This window comes from Pristiophorus japonicus, chromosome 6 (genome assembly GCF_044704955.1).
Source record: "Pristiophorus japonicus isolate sPriJap1 chromosome 6, sPriJap1.hap1, whole genome shotgun sequence".
NCBI classification, from domain to species: domain Eukaryota; kingdom Metazoa; phylum Chordata; class Chondrichthyes; family Pristiophoridae; genus Pristiophorus; species Pristiophorus japonicus.
In genome coordinates, this window is record NC_091982.1 from 48817588 (window position 1) to 48832730 (window position 15143).

The following is a 15143-nucleotide window of genomic DNA, read 5'->3' on the forward strand; positions in this document are numbered from 1 at the left end:
GTTTAACAATCACACTACACATTACCAGTTTATCCACCAGGCTCACAACCACCTGCCTTGTCGTGGATCCCCCGAACCCAACTGGCTGGGGTTTTATTGAGTTTTGTGAATATCACGGGACTGACTAAGCCACTCCCAACTCAACAGCTCTATAAACCTGTGAGCATACTCATAGGTGCATACATTACACTGCTTCCACTTTTTTTTAGAAGCGTGGTATTTATACGATATTTCAAAAGATTACCGTCTTGGGGAATTTCTGTTTTCAGGGCATGTAGCCCAGGATTCCTGACCTCCATCCTCCTGTTTCCTCTTGAGTTTCCTTGGAACCCTTACATCCGTCCTCGTGTTAGCTTTCTTCCTACGATCTTGATATTCCCAGTTATCAATATCCTGTCGAGTTGGTCTGCGTTTCCTCATTGATCTCAACTGAACTCCAACTCCACCTCCCCCACACCCCACCCACCACCCCGGAAGATACAGAGTCTCTGCGAGATTGCCCCATACCCGCAGACCTGCCTTCAGTCGGCTGCATCCGGGTTGGTGGGGGTATCGAAGTTGTGACCATTGTGCCCGTTGATGTACTAGGACCTGCCAACTGACTCTGATCATCGTCCAAGTCAGGCTCATTATTATCTACTCCTGGTACTGAAGGTGCATCACTCGCTAGCAACATTTGATCTACATGAACCTTCCTGATATATTCACCAATTTTGACCAAATACTGCCTGGTGCCACATACTCAAATAATTGTACCAATGTTCCAGTTGCATGGACTTTTCTACAGAATGAGAACTCTGACCTGATCACCTTTCTGAAAGCACCATTCTTTAGTATCGGAATGATAATGATGTGTCCTCTACCTTATCAGACAAGTTCAGTTGCAATAAACTGAGACGTGTCCACAGCCTCATCAATAATTCAGCAGGTGTGTACACTGTTGTAGAATGAGGCGTAGTCCTGTATTTGTAAAGAAAATTCGTTAACTTGTGCTTTATGCTCACCGATGATCCAGTCTGTAGAACTTGTTTCCGCAAAGTCACCTTGGCAATCCTGACTGACCTTTCAGTGGCACCATTCGAAGCCGGATAATATGGTGCTACCAACGTGTGTTTGATACCGTTGTGTCTGGCAAAATTAGCAAATTGCATGGGCCGAAATTGCGGCTCATTATCTGACAACATTTCTTTGGGCAGGCCATGGCATTCAAAAATGCCCCGCAATTCATCCAATGTATGCTCTATAGTCATAGATGACCCCATATGCCATACCTCCAGCCATTTTGAATGCCTATCGATTAGAACCAGAAAATGATCATTGCCCCTCACACAAAAATCAATATGTATTCTTTGGAATGGTCTCATTGGCCAAGTTTGCAGCGGCGTTTTAGCTGGCATGGTCCTGCAGTCTTGACAGATGGTACACTTAGACTGAGGCGTACGAAAGCATGGGCCTTACGCTAAACATCCATAAGACAAAGGTCCTCCACCAGCCTGTCCTCACTGCACAGCACTGCCCCCCAGTCATCAAGAGCCACGGTGCGGCCCTGGACACCGTGGACCACTTCCCATATCTCGGGAGCCTCCTATCAACAACAGCAGGCATCGACGATGAGGTCCAACACCGCCTCCAGTGCGCCAGTGCAGGCTTCGGCCACTTGAGGAAAAGAGTGTTTGAAGACCAGGCCCTCAAAACTGCCACCAAGCTGATGGTCTACAGGGCTGTAGTAATAACTGCCCGCCTGTATGGCTCAGAGACATGGACCATGAACTGTAGACACCTCAAGTTGCTATAGAAATATCACCAACGATGTCTCCACAAGATCCTACAAATCCCCTGGGAGGACAGACGCGCCAACATCAGTGTCCTTGTTCAGGCTATCATCCCCAACATTGAAGCACTGACCACTCGCAATCAGCTCCGCTGGGCAGGCCACATAGTTCGCATGCCAGACACAAGACTCGAAAAGCAAGTGCTCTACTCGGAGCTCCTTCAAGGCAAACGAGCCAAAGGTGGGCAGCGGAAACGCTGCAAGGATGCCCTCAAAGCCTCCCTGATAAAGTGCGACATCCCCACTGACACCTGGGAGTCCCTGGCCCAAGACTGCCTTAAGTGGAGGAAGTGCATCCGAGAGAGCACTGAGCACCTCGAGTCTCAACGCCGAGAGCATGCAGAAATCAAGCGCAGGCAGCAGAAAGAGCATGCGGCAAACCAGTCCCACCCACCCCTTCCCTCAATTACTATCTGTCCCACCTGTGACAGAGTCTGTGGCTCTCGTATTGGACTGTTTAGCCACCAAAGAACTCACTTCAGGACTGGAAGCAAATCTTCCTCGATTCTGAGGGACTGCCTATGATGATGATGATGATGATTAATACTTCTAAGTCTTTATCCAACCCAGGCCAATAAACAAAACTTCGGGCCACCACTTTCATGCCTACGATGCCAATATGCTCACCATGAAGTTCTGTCAAGACTTTGGCCCGTAGTGCACTGCGAATGAGTAATATGTCCTTACTATAAGTACAAATGCACACGTGGCCCAGACTAGAGAGAAGGTCACTCTGTGACCAGTAAGCTTTATTAGCCAGCACTGAAGTGATGAAGGTGGGTGGAGCTTCCCCTTTTATACCTGAAAGTCCAGGTTAGGAGTGTCTCCCACAAGTTCACCACCTAGTGGTCAGTGTTCTCACGGTGTACAACTTAGGTCAGTTTATACATGGATTACAATGACAGTTGAAGACATGACATCACCTCCCCCCCAAAGTCTTATTGGGATCACAGGTTAAGTCTCTCTGGTGGTTTACGCTCCCTTGTAGAGCGCCTGAGTTGGGGCGCTGGCCTGAGTGTCTGCTGTTTGTGGTGCCTCAGGCCTATCCAGACTGCCCACAGTGACTGTGCTCTCCTCCACTTGGTTCCGGTGTTCGGTCACCTGTGGTGGAGTGAACTCTACATCGTGTTCTTCCTCTGCTTCTTCTATGGGGTTGCTGAACCTCCTTTTTGTTTGATCCACCTGTTTGCGGCAGATTTGTCCATTGGTAAGTTTAACTACCAGAATCCTATTCCCCTCTTTGGCAATCATTTGGGCCCTGCAGTATAGTTGAGGACAAAGACAGGGTCATTGACATCAATACATCACCTCCCTCGCATTCCCGTCACGGTAGTCACATTGTGACCGGCGCCTGCTCTCAACAATTTCTTTCATGGTAGGGTGTATAAGGGATAACCTGGTTTTGAGCATCCTTTTCATTAGCAGCTCTGTGGGTGGAACCCCTGTGAAAAAGTGTGGTCGGGATCTATTGGCCAAGAGGAGGCGTGATAAGCGGCTTTGTAGGGAACCCCCTTGGATTCTGAGCATCCCCTGTTTGATTATCTGCACTGCTCGTTCCGCCTGGCCATTTGAGGCTGGCTTGAACAGTATCGTTCTGACATGGTTGATACCATTTCCTGCCATGAAGTCCTGGAACTCAATGCTTGTAAAGCACGGGCCATTGTCGCTGACCAAGACGTCCAGTAGACCATGGGCGGCGAACACTGCCCATAGACTTTCTACCGTGGCAGAGAATGTGCTTGAATTGAGAATGTCACACTCGATCCATTTGGAGTAGACGTCTACAACAACCAAAAACATTTTTCCACATGGATGCGTGACCATGGCTTGGCGGGCCAGGACCAGGGGCTAAGGGGGGCTTCCCTGGGCGCATTGCCCAGTTGGGCACACGTGTTGCACCTGCGAACACAAAGTTCCAGGTCTGCATCTATCCCTGGCCACCAAACATGTGACCTGGCAATTGCCTTCATCATGACAATGCCCAGGTGCTCATTTTGGAGTTCTCGGATGAACGCCTCGCTTGCCCATCTGGGGCATGACTACTCGGTTTCCCCATAGTAGGCAATCGGCCTGAATCGAGAGTTCATCCTTGCGCCTGTGAAATGGTTTAAATTCCTCAGGGCATGCCCCGTCCGTGGCTGCCCAGTCCCCATTCAGGACACATTTCTTGACTAAAGACAGTGTCCAGACTTTGATCTGACGGGCTGTCACGGGTGAGCCTTCGCTTTCATAGAAACATAGAAAATAGGTGCAGGAGCAGGCCATTCAGCCCTTCTAGCCTGCACCGCCATTCAATGAGTTCATGGCTGAACATGAAACTTCAGTACCCACTTCCTGCTTTCACGCCATACCCCTTGATCCCCCGAGTAGTAAGGACTTCATCTAACTCCCTTTTGAATATATTTAGTGAATTGGCCTCAACTACTTTCTGTGGTAGAGAATTCCACAGGTTCACCACTCTCTGGGTGAAGAAGTTTCTCCTTATCTCGGTCCTAAATGGCTTACCCCTTATCCTTAGACTGTGACCCCTGGTTCTGGACTTCCCCAACATTGGGAACATTCTTCCTGCGTCCAACCTGTCCAAACCCGTCAGAATTTTAAACGTTTCTATGAGGTCCCCTCTCACTCTTCTGAACTCCAGTGAATACAAGCCCAGTTGATCCAGTCTTTCTTGATAGGTCAGTCCCACCATCCCGGGAATCAGTCTGGTGAATCTTCGCTGCACTCCCTCAATAGCAAGAATGTCCTTCCTCAAGTTAGGAGACCAAAACTGTACACAATACTCCAGGTGTGGCCTCACCAAGGCCCTGTACAACTGTAGCAACACCTCCCTGCCCCTGTACTCAAATCCCCTCGCTATGAAGGCCAACATGCCATTTGCTTTCTTAACCGCCTGCTGTACCTGCATGCCAACCTTCAATGACTGATGTACCATGACACCCAGGTCTAGTTGCACCTTCCCTTTTCCTAATCTGTCACCATTCAGATAATAGTCTGTCTCTCTGTTTTTACCACCAAAGTGGATAACCTCACATTTATCCACATTATACTTCATCGGCCACGCATTTGCCCACTCACCTAACCTATCCAAGTCACTCTGTAGCCTCATAGCATCCTCCTCGCAGCTCACACTGCCACCCAACTTAGTGTCATCCGCAAATTTGGAGATACTACATTTAATCCCCTCGTCTAAATCATTAATGTACAATGTAAACAGCTGGGGCCCCAGCACAGAACCCTGCGGTACCCCACTAGTCACTGCCTGCCATTCCGAAAAGTACCCATTTACTCCTACTCTTTGCTTCCTGTCTGACAACCAGTTCTCAATCCACGTCAGCACACTACCCCCAATCCCATGTGCTTTAACTTTGCACATTAATCTCCTGTGTGGGACCTTGTCGAAAGCCTTCTGAAAGTCCAAATATACCACATCAACTGGTACTCCTTTGTCCACTTTATTGGAAACATCCTCAAAAAATTCCAGAAGATTTATCAAGCATGATCTCCCTTTCACAAATCCATGCTGACTTGGACCTATCATGTCACCATTTTCCAAATGCGCTGCTATGACATTCTTAATAATTGATTCCATCATTTTACCCACTACTGAGGTCAGGCTGACCGGTCTATAATTCCCTGCTTTCTCTCTCCCTCCTTTTTTAAAAAGTGGGGTTACATTGGCTACCCTCCACTCGATAGGAACTGATCCAGAGTCAATGGAATGTTGGAAAATGACTGTCAATGCATCCGCTATTTCCAAGGCCACCTCCTTAAGTACTCTGGGATGCAGTCCATCAGGCCCTGGGGATTTATCGGCCTTCAATCCCATCAATTTCCCCAACACAATTTCCCGACTAATAAAGATTTCCCTCAGTTCCTCCTCCTTAATAGACCCTCTGACCACTTTTATATCCGGAAGGTTGTTTGTGTCCTCCTTAGTGAATACTGAACCAAAGTACTTGTTCAATTGGTCTGCCATTTCTTTGTTCCCCGTTATGACTTCCCCTGATTCTGACTGCAGGGGACCTACGTTCGTCTTTACTAACCTTTTTCTCTTTACATACCTATAGAAACTTTTGCAATCCGCCTTAATGTTCCCTGCAAGCTTCTTCTCGTACTCCATTTTCCCTGCCCTAATCAAACCCTTTGTACTCCTCTGCTGAGTTCTAAATTTCTCCCAGTCCCCAGGTTCGCTGCTATTTCTGGCCAATTTGTATGCCATTTCCTTGGCTTTAATACTATCGCTGATTTCCCTAGATAGCCACGGTTGAGCCACCTTCCCTTTTTTATTTTTACGCCAGACAGGAATGTACAATTGTTGTAATTCATCCATGCGGTCTCTAAATGTCTGCCATTGCCCATCCACAGTCAACCCCTTAAGTATCATTAGCCAATCTATCTTAGCCAATTCATGTCTCATACCTTCAAAGTTACCCTTCTTTAAGTTCTGGACCATAGTCTCTGAATTAACTGTTTCATTCTCCATCCTAATGCAGAATTCCACAATATTATGGTCACTCTTCCCCAAGGGGCCTCGCACAATGAGATTATTAATTAATCCTCTCTCATTACACAACACCCAGTCTAAGATGGCCTCCCCCCTCGTTGGTTCCTCGACATATTGGTCTAGAAAACCATCCCTTATGCATTCCAGGAAATCCTCCTCCACCGTATTGCTTCCAGTTTGGCTAGCCCAATCTATGTGCATATTAAAGTCACCCATTATAACTGCTGCACCTTTATTGCATGCACTCCTAATTTCCTGTTTGATGCCCTCCCCAACATCACTACTACTGTTTGGAGGTCTGTACACAACTCCCACTAACGATTTTTGCCCTTTAGTGTTCTGCAGCTCTACCCATATAGATTCCACATCATCCAAGCTAATGTCTTTCCTAACTATTGCATTAATCTCCTCATTAACCAGCAATGCTACCCCACCTCTTTTTCCTTTTATTCTATCCTTCTTGAATGTTGAATACCCCTGGATGTTGAGTTCCCAGCCCTGATCATCCTGGAGCCACGTCTCCGTAATCCCAATCACATCATATTTGTTAACATCTATTTGCACAGTTAATTCATCCACCTTATTGCGGATACTCCTTGCATTAAGACACAAAGCCTTCAGGCTTGCTTTTTTAACACCCTTTGTCCTTCTAGAATTTTGCTGTACAGACAACCATGACCATCTCAGCAGAATGCTTGGTTGCCCCCTTGGTGATGGTTAGTGGGAGCCTGCTGAGTGCATCGGCGCAGTTTTCAGTGCCCGGTCTGTGCCGAATTGTATAGTCATGGGCGGCTAACGTGAGTGCGCACCTCTGTATGCGGGCCGACGCATTTACATTTATGGCCTTGTTGTCGGCCAAAAGGGACGTTAGGGGTTTGTGATCTGTCTCCAGCTCAAATTTTCTGCCAAACAGGTACTGGTGCATTTTTTTTACTGCATATACACATGCAAGCGCTTCCTTTTCTACCATCCCGTAGCCTCTTTCTGCCTGGGACAGACTTCTGGAGGCATAAGCTACTGGCTGTACCTGACCCTTGGCATTAACATGCTGCAACACACACCCGACCCCATAGGACGACGCATCGCACATGAAAATAAGTTTCTTACATAGGTAATATAGCGTTAACAGATTGTTGGAGCATAACAAATTGCGTGCTCTATCAAAAGCCCTTTCCTGGCTGTCCCCCCAGACCCATTCATGACCTTTGCGTAGGAGCACGTGTAGCGGCTCTAACAGCGTGCTCAATTTGTGAAGAAAGTTACGAAAATACTTCAGGAGCCCCAGGAACGAACGCAGCTCCGTCGTGTTACGGGGTCTGGGTGCTCTCTGGATCGCTTCCATTTTGGATGCAGTAGATCTGATCCCGTCTGCTGCTACCCTCATCCCCACGAATTCTACCTCTGGAGCTAGGAAGACGCACTTCGCCTTTTTCAGTCGCAGACCTACCCGGTCCAGTCTGCGTAGCACCTCCTCCAGGTTGTGGAGGTGTTCTTCAGTATCACAACCCGTGATGAGGATGTCGTCCTTGGAATCGACTTGAGGACACTTTCCATGTTTCGTTGAAAGATCGCTGCGGCCGAGCGAATCCTGAACGGACATCTGTTGTACTCAAACAACCCCTTGTGTGTCGTGATGGTGGTCAGCTTCTTCGACTCACTCGCCAGCTACTGGGTCATATAAGCTGAGGTCAGGTCCAATTTTGAAAAAAATTTGCCACCGGATAGCATCGCAAAGAGGTCCTCCGCTCTCGGTAGCGGGTACTGGTCTTGGAGTGACACCCGATTGATGGTGGCCTTATAATCACAACAACCCATCCGCCTTGAGCACCGGCACAATCAGGCTCGCCCAGTCACTGAATTCGACTGGCGAGATGATGCCTTCCCTCAGCAGGCGGTCCAATTCGCCTTCTATCTTTTCCCGCATCACGTACGGCACCGCTCTGGCCTTGTGGTGTACTGGCCTGGCGTCCGGGTTTATGTGAAACCCTACCTTGGTCCCCATGGAAGTGCCAATGCCGAGTTGAAATAGTGAGTCAAATTTGTCCAGGACATGTGAGCATGATATTCGCTCCACAGAAGAAATTGCATTGACATCGCCCCATTTCCAGTTCATGACAGCAAGCCAACTCCTCCCCAGCAGTGCAGGACTGTCCCCCGGGATAATCCAGAGTGGCAACCTGTTCTCCGAATCTTTGTGGGTCACGACTACCGTAGCGCGGCCTAGCACCGGAATGATCTCCTTTGTATAGGTCCGTAGCTGTGCGTCAATCGGCAATAATTTTGGCCTCCTGGCCTTGGACGCCCACAACTTGTCGAACTGTTTGATACTCATCAGGGACTGGCTGGCCCCTGTGTCTAGCTCCATTGATATGGGATGCCATTAAGGAGCACTTTCATCATTATCGGTGGCTTCCTGGTGTATGAACTGTATATGTGCTCCACATGAACTTGCTGAACTTCAGCTTCCAGCAATTTCCCCCAGTGTCCATTTGGCCTCGTAGGCCTTACATCAGGCCCGTCCTCCTCGTACATCAACCTGGCTGCAAGCTTCCTGCACACACGCGCCAAGTGACCACTGATGTTGCAATTTCTGCAGGTATATTGCTGATACCTGCAAGCTCTGGCTGTGTGTTTGCCTCCACACCTCCAACATGAGCCATTGTTGGAAACAAAAGGTCCATTACCAGTCGATCGTCTCTGACTGTCTCTGTAACTGTCCTTAAGCGCACCATTGACAGGTGCTGATGGCCCCATTACTGGCCGCATTGTCCCTTGCGATGGCATGAATCGTTGTTCAGCTAGCCATTGTCTCTGTTGAGTTCCCCCTTTGGGTTCAACTACATGCTCGGGCATGTCTGATTGCCCCTGTCTGCCTGGAGAACTGTGTGCCACGTTAACAATGTTGACTCCCTGTCCACTTGCTGCATTTAAACCAAGATTTTTGTCAAACATCATTCTGGTCTCTTCCCCCCGCCCCTGAGATAAATGTCTGGGCCATCAAAGCCGCCATTTCCAGGGTCAAGTCTTTGGTCACCATCAGTTTCCTGAAAACCCCAACGTGCCCGATGCCCTCAATAAAAAAGTCTTGCAGCATCTCCGCTCTGCATGCATCTGGGAACTTACATAGGCTCGCCAGTCGCCAGAGGTCTGCCACGAAGTCTGGAATGGTTTGCCCTTCTCACCGCCGGTGTGTATAAAACCGGTGTCTCACTATGTACATGCTGCTCGCCGGTTTAAAGTGTTCCCCGATCACCTTACTGAGCTCTTCAAAAGTCTTGTCCGCCGGCTTCTCTGGCGCTAGAAGGTCCTTCATCAGGGAGTACGTCCTAGATCCACAAACCGTCAGGAGATAAGCCCTGCATTTGTCGGCCGAATCCTGTCCCAGCCATTCCTTAGTAATGGAACTTTGCTGTAGTCTCTTAATAAAATCGTCCCAATCATCACCAACACAGTACCTCTCGTCTGTGCTGCTAGTGGCCATGCGCGCGTGGTTTAAATCCCAGTTTCTCGTCGCCAATAATATGTCCTTACTATACAGTACAAATGCACACGTGGCCCATACTTGAGAGAAGGTCACTCTGTGACCAGTAACCTTTATTAGCCAGCACTGAAGTGATGAAGGTGGGTGGAGCTTCCCCTTTTAATACCTGAAAGTCCAGGTTAGGAGTGTCTCCCACAAGTTCACCACCTAGTGGTCAGTGTTCTCACGGTGTACAACTTAGGTCAGTTTATACATGGATTACAATGACAGTTGAATACATGACAATGACTACTCTCAGGCCCTATTTTAGCCATCCCTGCTCAGATAATAATTCGTGCCGATGATGATAATTGGGTTTTATCCCCTCGTCTAAATGGGTCTGATCTCCAGACCACCCTCGCCCCAAGGTGTGCTCATAGGCCTGCTGTAACGTGGCATCTCTGTGTCTGTGCCCTGCAATAACAGAGGCGGTGACCGGGAAGTCCTCATCAACACCATCTAGAGTGAAGATTGACTGTTTACAGCCAATTTCAGAATCTTCATGAGGCAACCTTGAAAGGGCATCCACTGCGTCTGCTTCAAAGTATGATACTCGATTCTGTAATCGTACTGAGACAATAAAATAGCCCATCTTTGCATCCTGGAAGCTGCCATAGATAGAATTACCGCCTTTGGGCCTAGGGTAGCTTGTAAAGGTTTATGATCGGTTACTAGCATGAATTGGCATCCCAGAAGAAACTGGTGAAATCTTTTAATACCAAATATAATTGCCAATGCCTCTTTCTCAATCTGGGCATAATTTTGATCGCTTTTGTTGAGCGTACATGATGCAAAGGCAACTGTTTTTTCCTGCCCATCATTCATAACATGGCTGATCACTGCTCCCCCACAATACCCAGAGGCATCACATGCTAGTCTTAGTTCATGAGTCAGATTATAATGGACGAGAGGAGCATTACTGCTCAAGCATCACGTGCATGTGTCATATGCATTCTGTTGCCCATTGTTCCATATCCTACGCACCCTTTTCTTCAATAATTAATGGAGTGGTGCGAGCACCGTTGCTAGTCCAGGAAGAAAATGAGCATAATATTGGACCGTGCCTAAAAAGGATCGTAATTCAGTAACGTTTTTCGGTTCCGGAGCCATCATGATGGCTTCCAGTTTCTCCTTAACTGGTTGGAGACTATTTTCATCAACCCGCAATCCTAGATAAACCATTGTATGAATGCATATGTACTCCTCTTCAGCTTCAGATTATGGTTATTAAACGGTCTGAATACTTCTGCTAAGATTTCCAGGTTTTCCCTCTCTGTGCCGGTGGCTATCAACATATCATCTTGATTGCACAAACAATGATTAATTCCTGTAAGATCTGATCCATGGTAGCCTTTGGCGAGGCCTTGATACCATAGGGCAACTTAGTGTATGAATATAAACCTTTGTGTGTGTTGACTGTCAGATACATGACTATCCTTGTCAATGTTGAGTTGAGCGTAGGTGTGGGAGAGACCCAGTTTTGTGAAGTCTTTGGCTTCTGGCAGTTCTGTAACAAGGATGTTGGTAAAGGGTACTGTTCGTCATCAACTGCTCGATTCAGGGTAATTTTAAAATCCCAGTCACTCCTATCAGTTTCCATTTTTTCCAATTTATCAAGCTCTTGCTCAACCTGCAATTTTAATGCATATGGTGCCGGTCTTGGTCTACAAAAAATAGATTGACATCCTACCTAATCTGAATATGTGCATTGTATCCCTTGATGTCCTCGTATGAGTTCTCAAATATGTCAGCATATTTCTCCAGCAGAGTATCTAGCCGAGACTTAATGATTTCTGTACTACAGATGCTGTACCAAGCTAAGTGAAGCACTCTTAGCCAATCTTTGCCCATAACTGTCGGCCGATTGATGTATTTTGCTATAGTAATAGGTAATCCTGCTGGTTGCCCCTGGTATTGTACTATGCACTCCATTTGTCTGAGCGTCTGCAATTTTTCCCCTGAATATGTTTTCAGCTCTGCTGAGCTTGCCTTTAGTAGTATGCCCCTGAAATTCTTGTAATACACGACCTGACTCATTATTGAGCAATCAGCCACTGTATCTATTGTCAGATTAATCCATTGATTATTAATCAGTACTAACGTTCTGAAATCCTGACATAAGGAATGTACTGCCTTGCCCTTCACTGCTTATACACCAAACCTACACTGTACTGATCAGTTTCCACCCAGTGAAGCCTTTGATTATTGTTGGGCCTGTCCTTGGATTTACATGCAACTACAATATGTCCCCTTACTTGGCACCAGTAGCATCTTGCCCACTTGAACCGACACTGTTGTGCGGTAGGGTTGCCAATATACCTATGACATCTGTTCTTCTTGGTTTCATAACTCTCCCACTGACTAGGGCTCACCCTCTTTCTGCGTTTCTACAGCCTGGTGATTGTGAACTGTTGCTGCTACCGGTAATGGATGAAATTCCTTAATATTCTTCTCTGCCATCTCCATGGAGGTGGCTATTTTCCAAGCTTTCTCAAAAGAGAGATCATCCATAACTAACAATTTTGATTGGATGTGTTCACCCATTAGTCCACATGCAAATTTATCTCAAAGAACCCTATCCAGGAATCTTCCAAAATTGCAGTGTAGAGACAATTTTTTTATGGCAACAATGCATTCACTGATGGTTTCATCAGGTCTTTGGTTTCTCATTGCAAACTTATAGCTCCCCGCTATTTCTAAAAGCTATGGATCAAAATGATTTTCCAATATCTGTAGTATGTCTGAGAATGAAGCACCCTTAACCTTTCTTGAAGTTAACAGATTCTCTAAGATACCATACTTCTCTGCACCAATCATGACTGACAGAAAAGCTTTCATCTTCTCATGCACTGCTTGATTGCTTAATTGAGTTATTTGCCACACCTGCGGAGACTTCATTGGCATCATCAACGCAAAAAAACTTTTTCAATCTTTCACCATAGGATCTAAACGATTCCTTATTCCTGTCAAAGGCTCCCAAATTACTGACATAACTTCTTGTCACATCCATATTGCCTTCTCAGCTTAATAGCCATTAATCACTCTCAATAATCTTGAATTGCTTTTCAATGACTCTAAATGGTTTTCCACAAGCTCTATTTGTCAGTTCAACATTGTTCACTACTCACAAAAAAAAATGGTACAGGTTGAACGTCCGAAATCCAGAAACCTTGGGACCGAGGCCATTACGAATTTTGGAACGTCTTTGCCTGGGCCAAGGTAGGTGGGGTCACGCAGCTGAGGTAAGGGGGCAAGGTCGGCCTGTCAAAGGGTGAGGGGGGAGGTGAGGTCAGGCCGCCGAGGGCCGGGGCAAAGTCGGAGCGGGCGAAGTTGCAGCGAAGTCGGGGCAGGCGAAGTCAGGCCGGAGGTCAGGCCGCCAAGGGCCGGGGTGAGGTCGGGCTGGAGCGAGGTCAGGCTGCCGAGGGCCAGGGCGAGGTCAGACCGCCGAGGGCCGGGCGAAGTCGGGGCAAGAGAAATAAGGTCAGAGGTCAAACCATCGAGGGCCAGGGCGAGGTCAGGCCGCCGAGGGCCAGAGCGAGGTCGGGCCAGGGCGAGGTCGGGACGGGGCGAGGTCGGGCCGCCGAGGGCCGGGGTGAAGTCAGGCCGGGGTGAGGTCGGGCCGTGGCGAGGTCGGGTCAGGGCGAGGTCGAGCTGCCGAGGGCTGGAGCGAGGTCGGGCAGGGGCGAGGTCAGGCCGGGGCGAGGTCGGGCCGCCGAGGGCCGGGGCGAAGTCGGGCCACCGAGATGGGGAGTCCAGATTTCGGAACACTTTCAAGTTTCCGGATGACCCCGCCACAGATCGACCCAGTGTCCGGATTCCGTAACATTCCGAATTTTGGAACTCCAGATTTCGGACACTCAACCTGTACTAGCAGACTCTCATTCAGGAACCGCACTGCCAGTATATCTCCTTGCTGTGCTCCGCTTGCGTTTGCCTTCTCATAAAGGGAAATTCCACCAAAAATTTCTTCATGAAGAAATCCCATCCTCGTCGTCATTTTGTAATGTATTTGCTTCTTGGGTTCTTTGCTTAAGAATTCATAGCAACACATTGCCACTAAGAACTAGTTGGTTTATTAGCAAAGGTTTAACAGTCACACCACACATTACCAGTTCATCCACCAGGCTCACAACCACCACGGATATAAAAGGGGTCAGAGGGTCTAGTAAGGAGGAGGAGCTGAGGGAAATCTTTATTAGTCGGAAAATTGGGGAAATTGATGGGATTGAAGGCCGATAAATCCCCAGGGCCTGATGGACTGCACCCCAGAGTATTTAAGGAGGTGGCCTTGGAAATAGCGGATGCATTGACAGTCATTTTCCAACATTCCATTGACTCTGGATCAGTTCCTATCGAGTGGAGGGTAGATAATGTAACCCCACTTTTTAAAAAAGGAGGGAGAGAGAAAACAGGGAATTATAGACCGGTCAGCCTGACCTCAGTAGTGGGTAAAATGATGGAATCAATTAATAAGGATGTCATAGCAGCACATTTGGAAAGAGGTGACGTGATAGGTCCAAGTCAGCATGGATTTGTGAAAGGGAAATCATGCTTGACAAATCTTCTGGAATTTTTTGAGGATGTTTCCAGTAAAGTGGACAAGGGAGAACCAGTGGATGTGGTATATTTGGACTTTCAGAAGGCTTTCGACAAGGTCCCACACAAGAGATTAATGTGCAAAGTTAAAGCACATGGGATTGGGGGTAGTGTGCTGACGTGGATTGAGAACTGGTTGTCAGACAGGAAGCAAAGAGTAGGAGTAAATGGGTACTTTTCAGAATGGCAGGCAGTGACTAGTGGGGTACCGCAAGGTTCTGTGCTGGGGCCCCAGCTGTTTACATTGTACATTAATGATTTAGACGAGGGGATTAAATGTAGTATCTCCAAATTTGCGGATGACACTAAGTTGGGTGGCAGTGTGAGCTGCGAGGAGGATGCTATGAGGCTGCAGAGTGACTTGGATAGGTTAGGTGAGTGGGCAAATGCATGGCAGATGAAGTATAATGTGAATAAATGTGAGGTTATCCACTTTGGTGGTAAAAACAGAGAGACAGACTATTATCTGAATGGTGACAGATTAGGAAAAAGGGTGGTGCAACGTGACCTGGGTGTCATGGTACATCAGTCATTGAAGGTTGGCATGCAGGTACAGCAGGTGGTTAAGAAAGCAAATGGCATGTTGGCCTTCATAGCGAGGGGATTTGAGTATAGGGGCAGGGAGGTGTTGCTACAGTTGTACAGGGCCTTGGTGAGGCCACACCTGGAGTATTGTGTACAGTTTTGGT